Source organism: Hyperoodon ampullatus (genome assembly GCF_949752795.1).
Source record: "Hyperoodon ampullatus genome assembly, chromosome: 1".
NCBI classification, from domain to species: domain Eukaryota; kingdom Metazoa; phylum Chordata; class Mammalia; order Artiodactyla; family Ziphiidae; genus Hyperoodon; species Hyperoodon ampullatus.
In genome coordinates, this window is record NC_136914.1 from 157,000,578 (window position 1) to 157,023,185 (window position 22,608).

The following is a 22,608-nucleotide window of genomic DNA, read 5'->3' on the forward strand; positions in this document are numbered from 1 at the left end:
TACAGTATTTGTCTTTCTCTTTCTGACTTACTTCACTCTGTATGACAGACTCTAGGTCTATCCACCTCATTACAAATAGCTCAGTTTCGTTTCTCTTTATGGCTGAGTAATACTCCATTGTATATATGTGCCACATCTTCTTTATCCATTCATCCGATGATGGACATTTAGGTTGTTTCCAGCTCCGGGCTATTGTGAATAGAGCTGCAATGAACATATTGGTACATGTCTCTTTTTGAATTACGGTTTTCTCAGGGTATATGCCTAGTAGTGGGATTGCTGGGTCATATGGTAGTTCTATTTTTAGTTTTTTAAGGAACCTCCATACTGTTCTCCATAGTGGCTGTACCAATTCACATGCCCACCAGTAGTGCAAGAGTATTCCCTTTTCTCCACACCCTCTCCAGCATTTATTGTTTCTAGATTTCTTGATGATGGCCATTCTGACTGGTGTGAGATGATATCTCATTGTAGTTTTGATTTGCATTTCTCTAATGATTAGTGATGTTGAGCAACCTTTCATGTGTTTGTTGGCAATCTGTATATCTTCTGTGGAGAAATATCTGTTTAGATCCTCTGCCCATTTTTGGATTAGATTGTTTTGTTTTTTGATATTGAGCTGCATGAGCTCCTTGTATATTTTGGGGATTAATCCTTTGTCAGTTGCTTTGTTTGCAAATATTTTCTCCCATTCTGAGGGTTGTCTTTTTGTCTTGTTTATGGTTTCGTTTGCTGTGCAAAAGCTTTGAAGTGTCATTAGGTCCCATGTGTTTATTTTTGATTTTATTTCCATTTTTCTAGGAGGTGGGTCAAAAGGGATCTTGCTGTGATTTATGTCATAGAGTGTTCTGCCTATGTTTTCCTCTAAGAGTTTGATAGTTTCTGGCCTTACATTTAGGTCTTTAATCCATTTTGAGCTTATTTTTGTGTATGGTGTTAGGGAATGATCTAATCTCATACTTTTACATGTAGCTGTCCAGTTTTCCCAGCACCACTTATTGAAGAGGCTGTCCTTTCTCCACTGTACATTCCTTCCTCCTTTATCAAAGATAAGTTGACCATATGTGCGTGGGTTTATCTCTGGGCTTTCTATCCTGTTCCATTGATCTATCTTTATGTTTTTATGCCAGTACCACACTGTCTTGATTACTGTAGCTTTGTAGTATAGTCTGAAGTCAGGGAGCCTGATTCCTCCAGTTCTGTTTTTCGTTCTCAAGATTGCTTTGGCTATTCGGGGTCTTTTGTTTTTCCAAACAAATTTTGAAATTTTTTGTTCTAGTTCTGTGAAAAATGCCAGTGGTAGTTTGATAGGGATTGCATTGAATCTCTAGATTGCTTTGGGTAGTAGAGTCATTTTCACAATATTGATTCTTCCAATCCAGGAGCATGGTATATCTCTCCATCTATTTGTATCATCTTTAATTTCTTTCATCAGTGTCTTATAATTTTCTGCGTACAGGTCTTTTGTCTCCTTAGGTAGGTTTATTCCTAGATATTTTATTCTTTTTGTTGCAATGGTAAATGGGAGTGTTTTCTTGATTTCACTTTCAGATTTTTCATCATTAGTGTACAGGAATGCCAGAGATTTCTGTGCATTAACTTTGTATCCTGCTACTTTACCAAATTCATTGATTAGCTCTAGTAGTTTTCTGGTAGCATCTTTAGGATTCTCTATGTATAGTATCATGTCATCTGCAAACAGTGACAGCTTTACTTCTTCTTTTCCAATTTGGATTCCTTTTATTTCCTTTTCTTCTCTGATTGCTGTGGCTAGAACTTCCAAAACTAAGTTGAATAAGAGTGGTGAGAGTGGGCAGCCTTGTCTTGTTCCTGATCTTAGTGGAAATGCTTTCAGTTTTTCACCATTGAGGACAATGTTGGCTGTGGGTTTGTCATATATGGCCTTTATTATGTTGAGGAAAGTTCCCTCTATGCCTACTTTCTGCAGGGTTTTTATCATAAATGGGTGTTGAATTTTGTCGAAAGCTTTCTCTGCATCTATTGAGATGATCATATGGTTTTTCTCCTTCAACTTGTTAATATGGTGTATCACATTGATTGATTTGCGTATATTGAAGAATCCTTGCATTCCTGGAATAAACCCCACTTGATCATGGTGTATGATCCTTTTAATGTGCTGTTGGATTCTGTTTGCTAGTATTTTGTTGAGGATTTTTGCATCTATGTTCATCAGTGATATTGGCCTGTAGTTTTCTTTCTTTGTGACATCCTTGCCTGGTTTTGGTATCAAGGTGATGGTGGCCTTGTAGAATGAGTTTGGGAGTGTTCCTTCCTCTGATATTGTTTGGAAGAGTTTGAGAAGGATGGGTGTTAGCTCTTCTCTAAATGTTTGATAGAATTCGCCTGTGAAGCCATCTGGTCCTGGGCTTTTGTTTGTTGGAAGATTTTTAATCACAGTTTCAATTTCAGTGCTTGTGATTGGTCTGTTCATATTTTCTATTTCTTCCTGATTCAGTCTTGGCAGGTTGTGCATTTCTAAGAATTTGTCCATTTCTTCCAGGTTGTCCATTTTATTGGCATAGAGTTGCTTGTAGTAATCTCTCATGATCTTTTGTATCTCTGCACTGTCAGTTGTTACTTCTCCTTTTTCATTTTTAATTCTATTGATTTGAGTCTTCTCCCTTCTTTTCTTGATGAGTCTGGCTAATGGTTTGTCAATTTTGTTTATCTTCTCAAAGAACCAGCTTTTAGTTTGGTTGATCTTTGCTATCGTTTCCTTCATTTCTTTTTCATTTATTTCTGATCTGATCTTTATGATTTCTTCCCTTCTGCTAACTTTGGGGGTTTTTTGTTCTTCTTTCTCTAATTGCTTTAGGTGCAGGGTCAGGTTGTTTACTCGAGATGTTTCCTGTTTCTTAAGGTGGGATTGTATTGCTATAAACTTCCCCCTTAGAACTGCTTTTGCTGCGTCCCATAGGTTTTGGGTCCTCGTGTCTCCATTGCCATTTGTTTCTAGGTATTTTTTAATTTCCTCTTTGATTTCTTCAGTGATCACTTCGTTATTGAGTAGTGTATTGTTTAGCCTCCATGTGTTTGTATTTTTTACAGATCTTTTCCTGTAATTGATGTCTAGTCTCATAGCATTGTGGTCGGAAAAGATACTTGATACAATTTCAATTTTCTTAAATTTACCAAGGCTTGATTTGTGACCCAAGATATGATCTATCCTGGAGAATGTTCCATGAGCACTTGAGAAAAATGTGTATTTTGTTGTTTTTGGATGGAATGTCCTATAAATATCAACTAAGTCCATCTTGTTTAATGTATCATTTAAAGTTTGTGTTTCCTTATTTATTTTCATTTTGGATGATCTGTCCATTGGTGAAAGTGGGGTGTTAAAGTCTCCTACTATGATTGTGTTACTGTCGATTTCCCCTTTTATGGCTGTTAGTATTTGCCTTATGTATTGAGGTGCTCCTATGTTGGGTGCATAAATATTTACAATTGTTATATCTTCTTCTTGGATCGATCCCTTTATCGTTATGTAATGTCCTTCTTTGTCTCTTCTAATAGTCTTTATTTTAAAGTCTATTTTGTCTGATATAAGAATTGCTACTCCAGCTTTCTTTTGATTTCCATTTGCATGGAATATCTTTTTCCATCCCCTTACTTTCAATCTGTATGTGTCTCTAGGTCTGAAGTGGGTCTCTTGTAGACAGCATATATATGGGTCTTGTTTTTGTATCCATTCAGCCACTCTGTGTCTTTTGGTGGGAGCATTTAGTCCATTTACATTTAAGGTAATTATTGATAGGTATGTTCCTATTCCCATTTCCTTAATGGCTTTGGGTTCATTATTGTAGGTATATTCCTTCTGCTGTGTTTCTTGCCTAGAGAAGTTCCTTTAGCATTTGTTGTAAAGCTGGTTTGGTGGTGCTGAACTCTCTCAGCTTTTGCTTATCTGTAAAGGTTTTAATTTCTCCATCAAATCTGAATGAGATCCTTGCTGGGTAGAGTAATCTTGGTTGCAGTTTTCTCTCCTTCATCACTTTAATTATGTCCTGCCACTCCCTTCTGGCTTGTAGAGTTTCTGCTGAGAGGTCAGCTGTTAACCTGATGGGGATTCCCTTGTGTGTTATTTGTTGTTTTTCCCTTGCTGCTTTTAATATGATTTCTTTGTGTTTAATTTTTGACAGTTTGATTAATATGTGTCTTGGCGTATTTCTTCTTGGATTTATTCTGTATGGGACTCTCTGTGCCTCCTGGACTTGATTAACTATTTCCTTTCCCATATTAGGGAAGTTTTCAACTATAATCTCTTCAAATATTTTCTCAGTCCCTTTCTTTTTCTCTTCTTCTTCTGGAACCCCTATGATTCGAATGTTGGTGCGTTTAATGTTGTCCCAGAGGTCTCTGAGACCGTCCTCTATTCTTTTCATTCTTTTTTCTTTATTTTGCTCTGCAGCAGTTATTTCCACTATTTTATCTTCCACCTCACTTATCCGTTCTTCTGCCTCAGTTTTTCTGCTATTGATCCCATCTAGAGTATTTTTCATTTCATTTATTGTGTTTTTAATCGATGCTTGATTCATCTTTAGTTCTTCTAGGTCCTTGTTAACTGTTTCTTGCATATTGTCTATTCTATTTCCAAGATTTTGGATCTGGGAAATAGAATCTTGGATCAGCTTTACTATCATTATTCTGAATTCTTTTTCAGGTAGACTGCCTATTACCTCTTCATTTGTTAGGTCTGGTAGGTTTTTATCTTGCTCCTTCACCTGCTGTGTGTTTTTCTGCTTTCTCATTTTGCTTATGTTACTGTGTTGGGGGCTCCTTTTTGCAGGCTGCAGATTCGTAGTTCCCGTTGTTTTTGGTATCTGTCCCCCGTGGCTAAGGTTTTTTCAGTAGGTTGTGTAGGCTTCCTGGTGGGGGGGACTAATGCCTGTGTTCTGGTGGTTGAGGCTCGATCTTGTCTTTCTGGTGGACAGGTCCACGTCTGGTGGTGTGTTTTGGGGTGCCTGTGGCCTTATTATGTTTTTAGGTAGCCTCTCTGCTAATGGGTGGGGTTGTGTTCCTGCCTTGCTAGTTGCTTGGCATAGGGTGACCAGCACTGTAGCTTGCTGGTCGTTGATTGAAGCTGGGTGCTGGTGTTGAGATGGAGATCTCTGGGAGATTTTCGCTGCTTGATATTATGTGGAGCTGGGAGGTCTCTTGTGGACCCGTGTCCTGAAGTTGGCTCTCCCACTTCAGAGGCACAGCACTGACTCTTGGCTGGAGCACCAAGTGCCTTTCATTCACCCGGCTCAGAGTAACAGGGAGAAAAAGTAGAAAGAAAGAATTAGGAGAAGAAAGAAAGAGAGAGGGAAAGAAAGGAAGAAGGGAAGAAACGAAGGAAGAAAGAAAGAAAGGAGGGAGGGAGGGAGGGAGGATGGAAAGAAAGAAAGAAAGGAGGGAGGGAGGGAGGAATGATAGCAAAAGGAAGAGTGAATGGAAGAAGGGAGGGAGGGAGGAAGGAAAGAAAGAAAGAAAGACAGGAGGGAGGGAGGGAAGAAGGAAAGAAAAAGAAAGTGGAAAGAAGAAGGGTGGGGGGGAGGGAGGAAAGAAAAAGAAAGAAGGAAAGGAGGAGCGGAGGGAGGGAGGGAGGGAGGAAGGGAAGGTAGGAAAAAAAGAAAGAGCAGGTAAAGTAAAATAGAATAAAGTATGAAATATAGTAGCATTATTAAAATTAAAAAGTAATTATTAAAAAAAAAACGGACCGATAGAACTCTGGGACATATGGTGGAAGCAAAGCTATACAGAGAGAATCTTACACAGAAGATTACACATACACATTCACAAAAAGAGAGCAGGGGGAAAAATCAAAAATCTTGCTCTCCAAGTCCACCTCCTCAATTTGGGATAATTCGTTGTAAAAAGAGGAAAAGGGCGAGAAGTCTGAAATCTTGCTCTCTAAGTCCACCTCCTTAATTTGGGATAATTTGTTGTAAAAAGAGGAAAAGGGGGGAAAGTCTTAAATCTTGTCCTCAAAGTCCACTTCCTCAATTTGTGATGATTCGCTGTCCATTTATGCACTCCACAGACGCAGGGCACATCAAATGGGCCGTGGAGCTTTAATCCGCTGCCTCCGGGCCTGCACAGAGAGATTTCCCTGTCTCTGCTCTCACAGCTCCCGGGTCTCAGCCTTGGACCTGGCCCCGCCTCTGCGCGTAGGTCGCTGGAGGGCGTCAGTTCTTCGCTCAGACAGGACGGGTTTAAAGGAGCCGCTGATTCGGGGGCTCTGGCTCACTCAGGCAGAGGGGAGGGAGGGGCGCTCAGTGTGGGGCGGGCCTGCGGCGGCAGAGGCCGGCGTGACGTTGCAGCAGTCCGAGGCGCTCCGTGTGCTTTCCCGGGAAAGCCGTCCCCGGGTCCCGGGACCCCGGCAGTGGCGGGGTGCACAGGCCCCCGGAAGGCGGGGCGGACAGTGACCCGTGCTCGCACACAGGCCCCGCGGCGGCGGCGGCAGCAGCAGCCCCAGCGTCCCACCCCCGTCTCCGAGGTCCGCGCCTGTCTCCGGTGCTTCCCCAAGCAGCCCTCTTAATGCCCTCTCCTTGCGCACCAGGAAACAAAAGGGAAAAAAGTCTCTTGCCTCTCCGGTAGCTCCAGACTTTTTCCCCGGACTCCCTCCGGGCTAGCCGTGGTGCACTAATCCCTTCAGGCTCTCTTCCTGCTGCCAGCCCCAGTCCTCTCCCTGCGCTCCGACTGAAAGCCGATACCCGAGCCTCAGCTCCCAGCCCCGCCCGCCCGCCCCCGGCGGCCGAGCAGACAAGCCTCTCGGGCTGGTGTGTGCCTGAGGGCACCGATCCTCTGTGCCGGAATCTCTCAGCTTTGCCCTCCACACCCCTGTTGCTGTGCTCTCCTCCGCTACTCCGAAGCTTTCCCCCTCCGCCACCTGCAGTCTCCGCCCGCGAAGGGGCTTGTAGTGTGTGGAAACCTTTCCTCCTTCAGGGCTCCCTCCCACTGGTGCAGGTCCCATCCCTATCCTCTTGTCTCTGTTTATTCTTTTTTTTTCTCTTGCCCTACCCAGGTATGTGGGGAGTTTCTTGCCTTTTGGGGGGTCTGAGGTCTTCTGTCAGCGTTCAGTAGGTGTTCTGTAGGAGTTGTTCCACGTGTAGATGAATTTCTGATGTATCTGTGGGGAGGAAGGTGATCTCCGCATCTTACTCTTCCGCCATCTTCCTCCGGGGCAAAGTCTCTTAAATGCCACATCTACTGTGTCTAGGGAATAACTTGGGGGTGTGGTTACTGGTATACAGAACATAGAACTTACTGGAAGCAAAGTGATCAGAAGTCTACTGAATATTTGAGGGAATTAATTCAACACTAGTTTAGAAAGCCTTTGACTGATCATGACAATGTAAACACTGGAACCCAAAATTTTCATGAGTGTAATATAGCTTCAGTTATTTAAGAGCCTTCACAGAGGGCATGCTCCTCAATACCCACTTTATATGGGAATCCTCCCAGAGGGCAGAGCCAAGGGCCAAGGAGGACTGTGGGTGAGGGAGTTCTTCACAGAGAACAGAACTGGTATGAAATCAAGGAACTCTTCCCCACCCCAGAACAGGGGATCAGTACAATGTCTGCCCATTGACAACTATATGTATTCCATTCTTCCTCTTTCTGGATGGGATGTTTATTGAAGTTATCCTGTCCCTGTTTCACCATTGAATATATTGAGTGTTGAGTACATGTGGGGAAAGGGGGAGCAGAAAACACATCATTTTAGTGGAATGAAGGAATCATTCACAGACTGGTGTAGTGGATTGAGCATGACCTGAAATCTATGACTGGAGAGGATTTGGGGTTGTACTTCTGGGGAGTGGATAGATATGGTCTATGTGTGGGAGGAAGATGAAAATGGATATTTGGTGACCAGAGGGTGGAGTACGGAAGAGCCTGGAAAGATACCAACTTGCTTTCAGCTTCTTAGACAGACAAGAAAATTAGATTTTTCAGTTTCCCTTGTATTTAGAAGTTGGAGGCATGAGTCATGTGACTAGGTATCATATAAACAATGGAATATGGGTGGAAATGGTTTTTGCCAGTTCCAGGCTTGGCTTCTAAAAATCTCTTGTGCAGTCTGCCACAGCATCTTGTCTCTTAAACTTGCTGATTGGATGGGTGAAGTGGTGGATTCCAAGAAGACTCTGGGGGATAGTGGATCCACATGGTGGAAGAGGTCAGCTCAAGAGTATGTTATTCAAGTGGAGCAGTTTTACAGTATTAAGGTGATTATATAATTTACTTTCCAAACCAGAGCTGTTTTAAGAGTAAAAGGGGGTGCTATTAGTAATTGTGCTGAGACAGGCATATTCCATGACTGCCCAGGGCTAATTTGATGTATGGTTGTTCTGTGTAATGTAGGCGTCTCGGGTGTGGGCTAGGTGAGGCTAAAGAGTTCCTGGGAAAGAACTGGACAAGAGAAAGAGGCAGCAGTTGAATGTCTGCCCTGGTAAAGGGCATTTCACTACCAGGAGGAACTTCAGACAGGACTAGCTAAGAAAAATGGCTTTCCCCCTTTATCTCTAATTCTCCCTCCTGACCCTGACCCTGGAGATTCTAGAAGCAAAGTATTGAGTAGGAAAAGAACATTGAAGAGGAAGTTAGAAAAACATTAAAAAGCATTAATCATGTCTGATTTCCCCATTGCTGGTTTGCAAAAGCCCAGATCAGTTCCATACTTTGAATTGGATGAATAACGGGACTTTTAAAGATCAGAAAATGAGGGTCTTTTTCTTCTTAAAGTAGCTGAAAACATTATAGCATCTACTTGAAATCATAGCAGTAATAATAGATAGCATTTATGTAGAACTTTTTATACATTACTCTTTATACATTATAGTACTTTTTAATACATCTCAAATGCTGTTCTAATATTTATATTAGTTCAAATATGCATATTAGTTTAATATGTTACATTAACTAACATGTATATTAATTATTAATTGTGGGAGCTAGGAGCTGGGATTGAGACTCTGATGGTCTAGTTCTCCTGGGTCTGAGCTTTCTACTACTAAGTATTGCTTCCTTCAGCTGAACTGCCTCTGTAGAGAGCAATCAAAGATAGTAGTGGAGACAAAGAAAACTGCTTTCCAACTGCACCTCACTGAGTCCAGCCTATTTAATTAAACTGTTAGACATGCATAAGAATGCAGTGTCAGTCTTCAGGAATCAGTGATAACCAGAAAATGGAAGTGAAAATAGTGATGCTAGAAATGTAGATCTGGTATAATATCCCCAAACTATCAAAACTAAGAGAACAAATGAATTTCTTAAGGTGTGGATACAAAGCATTCAAGTGTGAGTCTGTTGAAATATTTCCTGTCAATCAGCATGCCGTCTCTATAGAACAGGGAGAGGCAAAGGGGATGTTATGAGAATGAAGAGCTTGAGAAGAGAAACAAGAGAAGCTAACAGTGTGTCCCTGGAGACAAGACTTCCAAGGAGAAGAGTCATCAGAGTTATAAAAAACAAAAAGGATATTAGTGCAAATAATCATGAATAGAGCTTTTGTTAGTTCTTTTTTATTTCTTAAAGGAAACAAATTTTGCCCTGTTAAAATCAATTTCCTGCCTACAGAATTTGAGTTTCTTTAACTTCAAGTACAAAATGAGAGTCAAATTCAAATGAAATATCCTTTTTTTTTTAGATCCTACCTAGACTCTGCTGAACATGTGGCTGGACCTTAGCTGGACCATGTCCAGCAATGTTAAATAATCCTGATAGATGCGGTACTCTCTTGCTTTATCGCAAATAATTTGCCTAACTTTTATGATTCGCGACTGTGGGCTACGCCAAAGAAGCAACAGGGTATCTGAGGCTTTTCCTGATAAGGATAAACACAATTGAGAACAAATTAAGATGTTCTTTTTCTCAGTGAAATAAATTCAGTGTCACAAGTCTGGGTCGGAAACTAGGTTTATGACAGGGCGTCCGGATGTCTCTGCAGTTTCCTCTTTGCATCAGACGCCAGAATCTAGTCAACTTGGTCCAGATGGTTGCCAATCGGTGCAGCTGCTCCCCCCACTGCTTCTCCCCCTGGACAGCCATCAGTTGAGTTGTACTGAGCCTTTATGAGGTCTCCAAGAATGTTTGCAAACCATGCACTGCATCCTCATAGACCAGGGAGAAAAAAGAAAGATGGAGGCATTACTCAATATTGAAACTGCCACAGCTTGAGATTAAACTGATGGAATACATTTATAATTTGTTGGGAGTGTGAAATGACAAAGTAGAGCAAACAGGCACTAATCAAGCATATTGCCCCTACTCTTTTTTTTCTTTTTGTGTTTACTCCTCAAACATCAGGTTCACTTTGTCTCTTACCACTTTGAAGGAGCTAGCCTCCTTTCTGGGTGCCTTTTTAAGGTAATGGCTTTTAAGCTCTTTACTTTTATTTCTTAAATTACAGATTTAGTCAACAGCGTTTTGCTTTATTGCTTTGTTATTCTCCATTTGGAATAAGAAAGGCAAAATGTTTAAGTCCTTTTTTCGTATTTATTTTGAAGCTGCAGACTGACTGTGAACGTTTTTCTGTACTGCAACCCACCATTGAGAGAGAGGCTGCAGTAAAAGAAGTGGCAGAAAGTGGGCTATAGCCATTTCTCATCACCTTAGGACTGTCCTGGTTTAGAGGCACCCCATTCACACCCTGAAACATAATTGATTTAGCTTCCACAGTCTGCTTCCCTAATTCTCTGCCTTAGAACCTTTAGTTCACTAGATTGTTGTGACGGGTAAACTATCAGATGAAATAAGTGCTTAACTTTTACAATTATTAGAAGACATTATCTGAGGAAATAATGAACTTAATTCTTCTAGTGCCTGAATTGCTCACCCATCTTTTATATTCTCCTACATATCCTCAAGAGTTTTATCTTGCATGCACTATTTTGGTATCTTATTTGAGTAGTCTGAAGAAGGTACCTGAAGAAGAGTCCAAGTTAGGCAGGCCAAATTGTAAAGATCCTAAGGGTATTCTAAAGAAATAAATCGACTTAGCAAATTTTACCACAAGAATTCTACTCATTCTTTTATTCTTAATGATTGGACAAATTCATGCTTTTCTGCATACAGAGACAAAATCTATGCAGAGATTATAAGTCGTGAGATCTGATTAATTTATCCACAGCATTGGCTCTTCAAAATGCCACATTCTTAAGGAGAACCCTGAAGGAGGATCATGAAGAGAAACAAAAGATATCTTGGACATCCTTTTAAAAATTTTAACATTCTATAATGATTTAAGTGTAAGCATATCAGAGACACATGGATTACATTTCCCTTGGAATACACATGGGTTTGAAAAATTAAGAGAAAACAGGCTTAGCACATTGTGGTTGGGTATTACTGAACATAAAACATTTGGGGAAAATATTTAGTTTTTTTTGACAAGTGCCAAAAGTGACTGGACTCACTCATCTGCTTTCCCTCTCCTTTGCCTCTAACATCAGCCTGAAGTTGGAGGGCTTTCGAGGTGAGAGGATGTAGGTTTTGTATTTCTTTGTCAGGAAATTAACCTTGCCTTATTTCTCTATTCCTCCATCTTCTTTACCATATCTCCCACTACATAGGGGGATGAATAATTTCTCACTAAAAAGAGTGATATAGTTTTGGAACAGTGTGTTTCAGAGCTGAGCGAATTCACATAGTACTGAACTCTGCAGAGGCCAAGTTAATAAATCCTTACTGAGTCAAATTGACTGAATAACGTGAAAGAATTATCTGCCTTGTAGCTGTGTTGTGCAATTGTTAGCTGCATTGTGCCTTGCTGCAGACTCCTTCCTTACTCCTTCCCTCTTCCACAGATATTTACTGAGCACCTATTATGTACAAGGCAATGTTCTAAATACTGCCAGGAGCTGAAGATTTGATCTTTAGACATTTCTGGGTGGCGACAACCTTAGTATAAATGTGTAGTAGATAAGTACCAGGTTGAATGTTTTGAGGTTTCATTTCTCTTTCAGGCATTTGAGGTGATTATGAATAACCAGTTATTTGTTCTCTTGTTATTCGTCAAATTGGCATCTATTATATGCGGTGTTTCTGGCAGATATGCCTCTTTGATACTGATTCTATAGTAGAAGAAACAAATGTAATTCACTCATAAATGGATGGTCTGATTCTACATACTAGAATGGTGTTCTAAATGTGGGTCTGCAGACAGGAAGCCATCTCAGGGTGATGTCACAATGGACAACACATGGTCTTGCCTGAACCTGTCCTTGGAGCTTGGCTTTTAAAACTCTCTACTTATAGCAACCCGCTGCCTCCACTGTGAACTCCACCCAGTTCCCTGTTACCAGGGTTCATTGGGATTATACCTTTTAAAAAGTGACGAGTATCAGCAAGTTAAAGAAATAAGAGACTATATGTAGCTCATAATAGGCAAGATATTTATAGGCAGTCTATTCTTCCAAACTAAGGGAGATTTATCATGACATAAATAGTCGAGTCTACTTTTCTGCCCTTCAGTATTGTATACATGGAGCCTAGAAACAAAGGCCAAACCTGGAAGTGCAAAGATTCATTTTTTGAGGTTTTGGGGAAGAGATCTTACAAGTCTCCAAGTTTATTAGGCCTGTAGAAATAAAATTCAGTCAGGTTTAAAGCCTGAGTCCACTGGGGTATGAAGCCTGAAAACTGACCTTTGATCTACTTAGTCTTACTGTAAACACACCAGGATGGGCTACTTGAACTTGGTGGGTGAGCAGGCATGCAGTCAAAACTTTCAGAACAAGAGAATATCAAGATCCTGTGAAAATGTCAAAGGGAACTTCTCAAAGGACCTGGCAGTCCTACCATCTATACCTATGTCTCAGTCTTTGCTTTTTTCTTCTATGTTAAACAGATGGTTGCCATTGAACAAATATCTCTTTGCTTAACAGTCTATTCAAATTTTGCAATATGTGAAAGGTACTGCCAATCACTTTAATGGAGAAATAGATTCTTGAAAAATCATTTGCTTCCCCTTTCCCTGTCTCAGAAGAACTTCATTTCCATGACTCTCTAAGATGTTTTGTTTGCTTTTGTGGTCTCCCTCTATTTTAATTCATTAAAAGTCACCAACTAGCTCTGGAGTCTGTATCTATTATATGCTTCTCAAACTTTCAGTTAAGCCAAGATGAGTTAATTTTTATCTATGTTTTAAGGTTTTTAAGGCTTTAAATATTAAATCCAAATCTCACTAGAAAAGTTTATCAAAAGTTTCTAGATAACATAGCAACCAATACCTTGGCAATATCTCATATAATCACCTGTATGCACCTCTCCTCACTTTTGCATCTCATTCGTCTACATGGCATTAGTAGGCACATCCCTTTATGGCAAAAAAGAAAATAAAAGAAAAAATGAGTCTATAAATATTTATCTGTTCTTTGGCAAGATAGCAGACTTGAAAAAATGACTACAGAGTTGACGAATTTTTCCAATTGCTAAATTGGAGTTAACACACACACACACACACACACACACACACACACACAACACTGTCTATTGTGACCTCCACAGAGGTTTTACATACATCACTTACATACTATTAAGTGGTGACAAACTATGTTTTTCTTAAGACCTTTAGTCTTCTCTCAGATATTGATATTAGTAAAAAGTCTCCAGAGTATGTCCCACGGTGTTTAAATCTGAGTTCTTAGTCTAGTGAAACGTGTGTATCTGAAAACAGATAATGTATGCGAAACTCCAAATATATGTAACAAACAATTAACATTCCTGAGGAAGATGGATGTGTGCAATTTCATGTTAAAAACTCAAGCCAGATTCATTGAACATGAATGGTGTTCAATAAAGATTTGAGTAAGTCCTAGATGTATGTGTGTGTATCAGTTATCTATTGCTGTGTAGCAAATAACACCAAAATCTAATCACTTAAAACAACAGTCACTGATTATCTCACAGTATCTGTGGAGCAGGAATTGGGTGTGGTTGAGCTGAGTGGTTCTGGCTTGATCATGAGATCAAGCTATGAGCCTGAACTGCCTTCAGTGTACTCTGAAGATCCAAGGATCCTAGCCCTGGCTCTTGGCGGCCAGAAACTATACATCTTTTTTTTCATTTCATTTTTCCAGCTTTATTGAGATAAAATTGACATATAACATTTTGTAAGTTTAAGGTGTCCAGTGTGATGATTTGATGCACTTATATATTTCAAGAGGATTACCACAGTAATGTTAACATTTCCATCACCTCACATAATTACCATTTCTTTTTTGTGGTGAGAACATTTAAAATCTAATCTGTTAGCAACTTTCAAATATATAATATTGTTAACTATAATCACCATGTTGTAGATTAGGTCCCCAGAGCTTAATCATTTTATAACTGGAAATATGTACCTTCGACCAACATCTCCCAATTTCCCCCATCCCCCAGACTCTGGCAACCACTATTCTACTCTCCGTTTCTATGAATTCTGCTTTTTTTAGATTCCACACATAAGTGATATCATACAGTAGTTGTCATTCTGTTTGACTTATCCCACTTAGCATAATGCCCTCAAGGTCCACCCATGTTGTCACAAATGGCAGGATTTCCTTCTTTATCATGCTTAAATAATATTCGTATATCTATCGATCTATCTATATATCTATCTCTGTATATAGGTGTGTGTGTGTGTATATATATATATATATACACACACACATATATAAGTATATCGCACATCTTCTTTATCCATTTATCATCCATAGGTGGACACTTAGGTTGATTCCATAACTTGACTAGTATGAATACTGCTACAATGAACATGGAAATGCAGGTTTTTTTTTTTTCAAAATCCTGATTTCATTTCATTTGGACATATACACAGAAGTGGGATGGCTGGATAATATGGTAATTCTATTTTTAAATTTTTGAGTAATCTCTATACTGTTCTTCATAGTGGCTGCACCAATTTACATTCCCACCAAGAGTGCAAAAGGGTTCCCTTTTCTCTACATCCTTGCCAACACTTACTGTCTCCTGTCTTGTTGATAAAATAGCCATTCTAAAGGTGTGAGGTGATATCTCATGGGGGTTTTGATTTGCATTTCCCTGATGATTGGTGATGCTAAGCATCTTTTTATGTATCTGTTGGCCATATGGGTGTCTTCTTTAGGAAAATGTCTATTCAGATCCTCTCCACCTTTTGATTGGATTGTTTTCCACTATTGAGTTGTATGAGTTTCTTTATTATATTTTTGACAGTAATCCCTTATTTTTATTTATTTATTTTTACTGTGCAGAAGGTTTTCTGTTTGATATAGTACCACTTGTCACTTGTTTATTTTTGCTTTTGTTGCTTTTGCTTTTGGTATCATATCCAAAAATTAGTTGCCAATACTCATGTCAAGGAGCTTTTTCCTTATGTTTTCTTGGAGTTTTATGGTTTCAGGCCCTTAATCCATTTCAAATTAATTTTTGTGAGTGATATAAGATAGGGATCCTATTTCATTCTTCTGCATGTGATTATCCAGTTTTTCCAGTACCATTTTTTGAGGAGAGTATCCTTTCTCCATTGTATATTCTTGACTAATTTGTCATAGATTAACTGATCATGTATACACAGGTTTATTTCTGGGCTCTCAATTCTGTTCCATTGGTCTATATGTCTATTTTTATCTCAGTAGCCTACTGTTTCAATTACTGTAGTTTTGTAGTACGGTTTGAAACTAGGAAGTGTGATGCTTCCAGCTTTGTTCTTTCTTCTTAGGCCTGCTTTGCCTTTTCAGGGTCTTTTGTGGTTTCTTGTGAATTTTAGGATTGTTTTTCTCTATTTCTCTGAAAAAAACTGCCATTGAAATTTTGATAGGGATTGCATTGAATCTATAGATGGCTTTGGGTAGTATGGACATTTTAACAGCATTAATTATGCTGATCCATGAACATGAGATATCTTTCCATTCATTTGTGTCTTCAATTTCTTTCATCAATGTCTTATATTTTTCAGTATATAGATCTTTCACTTCCTTGGCTAAATTTATTCCATAAGTATTTTACTGCTTCTGGCGCTATTCTGAATGTGATTGTTTTCTTTCTTTTTCAGATATTTCATTGTTAGGGTATAGAAATGCACCTGATACCTGTATGTTAATTTTGTATCCTGCAACTATATTGAATTCATTGATTAGTTCTAGCAGTTTTTTGTTAGAGTCTTTAGGATTTTCTATATATAAGATCATATCATCTGCAAGGACAATTTTACTTCTTCCTTTCTGATTTGGATGCTTTACTCTTTTGGCCTCTCCATTGGCTGTCCGAGTGTCCTCATGGCATGACAGCTTGCTTCCCCTGAGGAAATGATCTGAAAGAGAGAAAGAGAAATGAAGAGAGAGAGAGAATATGAGAGTGTGGTGAGCTTGCCAGCCTAAGATGAAAGTCTCAGTTTTTTATACCCTAATCTGGGGAGTGACATGCCATCACTTCTGCCGGAAGCTATTGTTCATAGTGACCGATCTTGGTACAATGTGGGAGGGACTACACAGGGTGTGAACATCAGCAGGTGGGACTCATTGGGGGACTTATTGGGGTTCTCGTATGAGAACCCAAATTAGCAGGGTATTCTTTGCTGTTTTCACTCCAGCCATGCAATTTTCATTGTTTATTTTCCTTTATCAACATTGTTTTCTAGGTCATTAATCTTTTACAAATAGTACAGTTTTTTTGTTGTTGTTTAATTCTTCATTGGTCACAAACAAGTATTTCTAATTCTTTCACTCTTCCATTTCAAAAAGCCCTCAAGATTTTTCTACAATTTAACCAGCAGATGGAGCATGAACACCTGACATTTTAATAACTGCTTTTATTGGGTTACATGTAATACTGTCTTATCGCTTTGAAAGGGGCCTTAGCACTGGTTTAATCCTCTCATCACAGATTTAAAAACAGTGTTCAGAGTCAGTACTAGAATCCAAGTCTTTGGATTTCCTGCATTTCCCCTGCACCATGTGCCTTGACTGGAATCACTTGATGTTGCCTCCTCAGAGCACTGAACTCAGTTCATTTCAATTATTCATTCAGTTCCTACTATGTTGAATTCATTCAAAGATGAATAAAACAATTCCTGTTCCACAAGAGACTGCAGTTTGGTTGAATGCAATGTACTAAGGACCACAATACCTTAGGATTTAGGGCCGTGTTACGTACAGGCCATGTCCTGGATGTTTGGATAAGGAGAGCCTGAGCACATACCTTAAAGAATCAGCAGGCATTAGCTAGGTAGAGTTTGTGTGATAGAAGGGCATTTCTGGAAGAGGGGACATAAGGAAAGGTAGAAAGGAGAGAAATAGCCTGGTGTCTACGGAAAACCAAGTAGTGAAATATTTCTGGTGCATAAAAGCAAAATTAAGGTTAGAGTCACTCAAGTTCACTGAGTAATGATTATACTATCACAATAGGAGAGCCAGTCCTATAATCACTTTGTAGTGACTTGGAGACTTTTCTTTGTCAGGCAGTCATTCAGTCAGCAAATTGTTTTTGAAAACCTGCTATGAACCAATCTCTGTTCTAGGTGTTGGGAATACAGTAATGAATAACACGGATGAAATCCATGTCTTACATGGAACTTACATAATAAATGAGAAATTATAGATCTAGAGAAGATAATAAGTGCTTTGAAGAAAAATAAAGCAAGGAAAGGGAGAGAGGAGAGAGAGAGAGTGATGCGGTGGGGAAGGTATAATCTTGAATGAAGTCATTGAGGTAAACCTTATTGAGAAGCAAAGACCTGAAGGAGGTCATTTGTGGTTTAATAGACTGGTTGAGAGGATCATAGAAGTCTTTTAAGTCATAACGTGATGAAATGATTGTCACAAGTGGAGCACAAAGAAGGATTATGAATCGGGTATTTCACGAGACAATATATACCATTTATGCAACATAGCATACATATACTTATAGCTTACACATACATACTATAAAGAGAGTGAGTTTTCCAATACACTAATGACCAGGGGAAGCCAAAATTCTGATGATACATATTTCCTAGAGTTCATCTTAATAGTACCAAAGTTGTGAAATGGATGCTTTGGAATTCCATGCCCATGTTTACTTATTGCTTTATTGATTCATACTTTAGTTTATTCAACTTACATTTGAGTGTTGGTGAGTTCATAGCACTTCACTGGGTGTTCCTATGTGCGCTATCCATGGCAAACTAGTGGACCAGCTGCATTTGGATATATTTTAAGGCAGATTACAAAAAAAGTATTCAAGTCTTTTTACCTCCTTTACCTATGAAGATTGTATATCATATTAGAAATGAAAAATGCAGAGAATATCCTTTTAAACTTTGACCTGTTTGTTTATTGTTTCATCTAAATCTGTATCTATTTCCAGAAATGTTTTATTGCAAAAAGACATCTTGAAATTATATATATATATACATACATATGTATAAAGATATATTGAGCACCTACTCTATTTTTTCATAGTCCATGAAAAAGAAAGTCTTTTATTCATGCCTTTGAGGGGCTCACAATATAGAGCAGATCAATAAATTGTAATAAATTTTCACATTTTCTCTTTAAGTTAATATTAAAATTACTTTTAATTTTCTCTCCTCAAATCTTTATGAAGGGCAGAGACTTTTATTTGTTCATTTCTGTGCTTCTAGTTCTTGCTAAATGTCTGGCACAAATATTTAGTGAATAAATATTGGACTCTTATCTGAATTGTTTTCTTTGTTCACTGTCTATATGAAAACCTCCACATAAATCAATCTGGAGTGGTTTAGGTAAACCACTGTGTTATGTGCTGTGTATGCTCAATCAAAGATGAGGAGGGTTATAATTGTCCCAGTTATCCCAATGCAGTGTTTCTACAATTGTCTTGTTTGGGAGCAGGCTAGGCTTGCTAACTACTTTATACCCAAGTGGAAAATGATTAAAGGACATGCCTCTGCAAAGCTGGGGGAGAGGGATTGAAAAGCTGACTTTCCGGGTTCCTCTTTCTCTTATGATTTATGAGTCTTTAACTGCCAATCTCTCTTGATATGTAAACACATGGTCCTTCTATGTTGATAAATCAAGTTAATTTTTTTTGTGTTTTATAGCGTAATATCCCCTTAGGACCCCATATTATATTGACACTATGGGGATAAATTTGAACAGACTTAGAAAAGAGCCTGTTTTTTTAATGACCTCTGTGGGATTTACTGCTGATGTGGTTATTTGGAAAACTGAATTTTTTTTTTTTTTTTGCACCAGAAACACTGTCTTTACATTGAAATAGCAAAAAGAAAAAGATCATCAGCAGCTCCTTTCTTTCTGATTCCATCCCACAATTTGGGAGTCACAAAGGGTTTCAGAGTCAAAAGTAACTTCTGAATTAACTCTTAAGTCACTGACTTGAACTTAAACATGTATTTTGATTCTTAGTGTAGTCTTATGGGGGTATTATTGTCTAAAGAGGAAACTGGATGATAAAAATGGTTTAAAGCTACTGTTATCTTTCTAGTTTCTGGAACCAAAAAACAGACTTTCATTTTATTAATGAAACCATAAAAAAGATGTATTTTATTCTTAGACTTGTCAACCTTTTGCCTAGAAACCCTTTTGTGTGTGTGTGTGTGTAAGAGAGAGGGGAAAGAGATATATTAAAGGATTATCACGTTGTGAAAATCATGGGTTAATTAGTAAAATGTCTGCATTTAAGTTACCCCTTTTCTTTTTCATTTAAACATTTTTTACACTACATTGCAAAGGCAAGGTAACAGTAACTATCAATGCAAAGACCATTCCTCAGTCTCTCTAGTTTTCTGGGTGAATGATTTCTGATTTCTCTAAACAGGTAGATTTGACTTCCTTTCTAAGTCACAACACTGGGCTAGTGATGGACTCAGATGTACCATGAAGTTTTAGTAAGCAGAAGCATATCTGCATCTTCTGAAATGATTTCCAAATTCTTGCTTTGGAATGGAAATTATATTTACTCTTTAGTTGGTTTTCATTAATTTTCTTTGAGTGTCCCCTTTAACAGTGATCAGGCAATGTTTACTTGACAATGTAACTTTATGGAGGAAATAACACAATCGAATATAATTTTAGCTAGAAAGGATTTTAGAGATCTTCTATTCCAGTACCTCATTTTATGGAAGAAGATTGTCTTAGCATAGGCTGCTATAACAAAATGTCACAGACTGGGTAGCTTACACAACAGATATTTATTTCTCACAATTCCAGAGGCTGAGAAATGTAAGATGAAGGTGCCAGCCAACTCAGTTTCTTGTGAGAACCCTCTTCCTGGTTTTAAGACTGCTGCCTTGCTGTGTCCCCACATGGTGGAGAGAGCAAGATCCTTCTCTCTCTTCCTCTTCTTATAAGGCCACTAATCCCATGATAAGAGCCCCACCCTCATGACCTCATCTAACCCTGATTTCATCCAAAAGGACTAATCTCCAAACACCATCACAACGGGGGTTAGGGCTTCAACATATGAATTTTGGTTGGGGGCAAGGAGGTGGGGGGGCACAAACATTCAGTACACAGCAAGGATCCTGAGGATCAGAGAGGTCAAATGATGGGTTTAAGGTCACACAGCAAGTTAATGGCTAAAGTAGACCCAAGAGTCCTTTTTAGTGTTTTATTATACTTTGAATTTCTCCTTTAAACTCACAGTGGGAACACACTGTCAGTGAATATCTAATTTTTTATCCCATCCCCTGATGTTGAAAGAATGTGCACATCAGTGTTCTAATCTTTTGCTTAGATGGAGAAGTACAGGGTGCAAAGTTGCTCCTGAAAGTCTTCATGATCCCTGCTGTTAAGCCTATAGAAGACATTTTCTGTTTGGGAGGCATTAATTGGGAGCTGTGACAAGACTGGAGAGTTCCTCGGAGTGAAGACAGGTATATCATACAGCAGATATGTTGATGAAATTACTAGGTGGGAGGGAAAATTGGAGAAGTTAGCTTGATTGACAGGAAGTACAGCTAATTATATAGCTCCATTAACTCCAGATAGTCTTAAGACCAGGCTTCACTACTAAGTGATGAGTGAGGCCTTGGAGGAGGAGATGCCCTATTGCTGCCCCAGACTTGACTGAGCTCCCTACTGGATATAGTCAAGTAAGTCAGCTACACCATGTTGTGCAGAATAACTGCTCCATTATTCTGTGAACTTAGCTCACAGAGTCATGGGAAATAACAATCATTGTGTTTTAGGCCACTAAGTTTTGAGGTGATATGTTATACAGCAAAAAATAAACTAGTTTACAAAAACTATATGTTGACCACGTACATTTACTCTTTCCTGCCTTGAAATGTCTTTAGTTTATAGACTGACCCACTTACTCTCCCAGTTCCTGCACTAAGATAGAAGTACATGAGGATTCCTCACATGACCATAATCCTCAGTCATAAGTGCTCAGCCACTATATGCCTCACCTCTCTGCCCATTACTAGCAGTGTCTGCAGACAATCAGCCTGGAACCTAGGCACTTCAGTTGGGTCCCAGGCACCCATGTCATTGTCAAGTTAAAGCTGTCCCATAGAACCAGGCTTCTGCCTTAGTCTCACACTCTCTGGTCTGTTCCCTTTCACTCTCTTGGACTGGGCAGTCCTCCTACTAAACCCTAGTTGATGGTTGGAGTACCAGTTTCCTACCTAGCTCCTGATGATTCTTTATTTTTAAGGATGGATCCTATTCCCAGTCCCCAACACTTAGCAAGGGAACAGAGGAGTTTGTAAAATACGTGGACAAACTCTTCAGGATGAGTAACAGTATTGTAGAGTAGAAAGAACATGGACTTTGGAGTCATACAGATCTGGTTCGTATTCCAGACTGCCATTTACTAGCTTGTGATTTTGGGGCAAATTTTTTGATCTCTTTAAGATTCATTTTTCTAATTTGTGAAATAGGTACTAAGTAAATAAGTTATAGCTGTTGTTAATTTCTACCATACAACACTACTTCTGCAGCTCTGTTGGTTCCCCATCCTTTCTGGTTGTGGAAGACTTCTTACTTTTCCCTGCCAGCACACACTATAGGTTCCAGCTCACCTCACACCCAAGCCAGCCATGTCTAGACACTTAGGGTTTCCTAAGAAAAACAAGCTACTTGATAGTCTACCAAAACGATAGTTGAAAGGCCACACTTAATTGATTCCTTGTAGGTCTTCTACTGGATTTTCATTAGACTTGGGCTGATTTTCATTAGATCTTGTGCACACGAACATGTTCTAATTTACGTCTGCCCTATTATTTCTCACTTCTTTTTAATATACATCCTTTGGAACCCGAATTAGCTTTAATTGATTGTTGTGAGGCAATTATGCTCTGTAATTTTTCATTGTTTCTAAATAATGTGCTAATTGCTTTACAATTTCCCTTCTATACGTGTGTGTTTACGTTTACTTAAGGACTAATCTGTTATACAAACTGTCAAAATTTGGGGGACGAAAAACAAAATCTATAACTTTGTAAACAAATCCAACCCATTTTGATGCTGTCATCTATTTTGCAAGTTGTTTTAATCGTTTAGGAGAAGACAAAAGACTTTTGGGAGTGTTTATTCTAACTCCAGAACTGTGTTCCCGTTAATATACTGGACGTCTTGCTGACTGGGAGTGGTGCAGAAGGGAAGATGCAGTATGTAAATACACTAATCAAATCAATGCAAA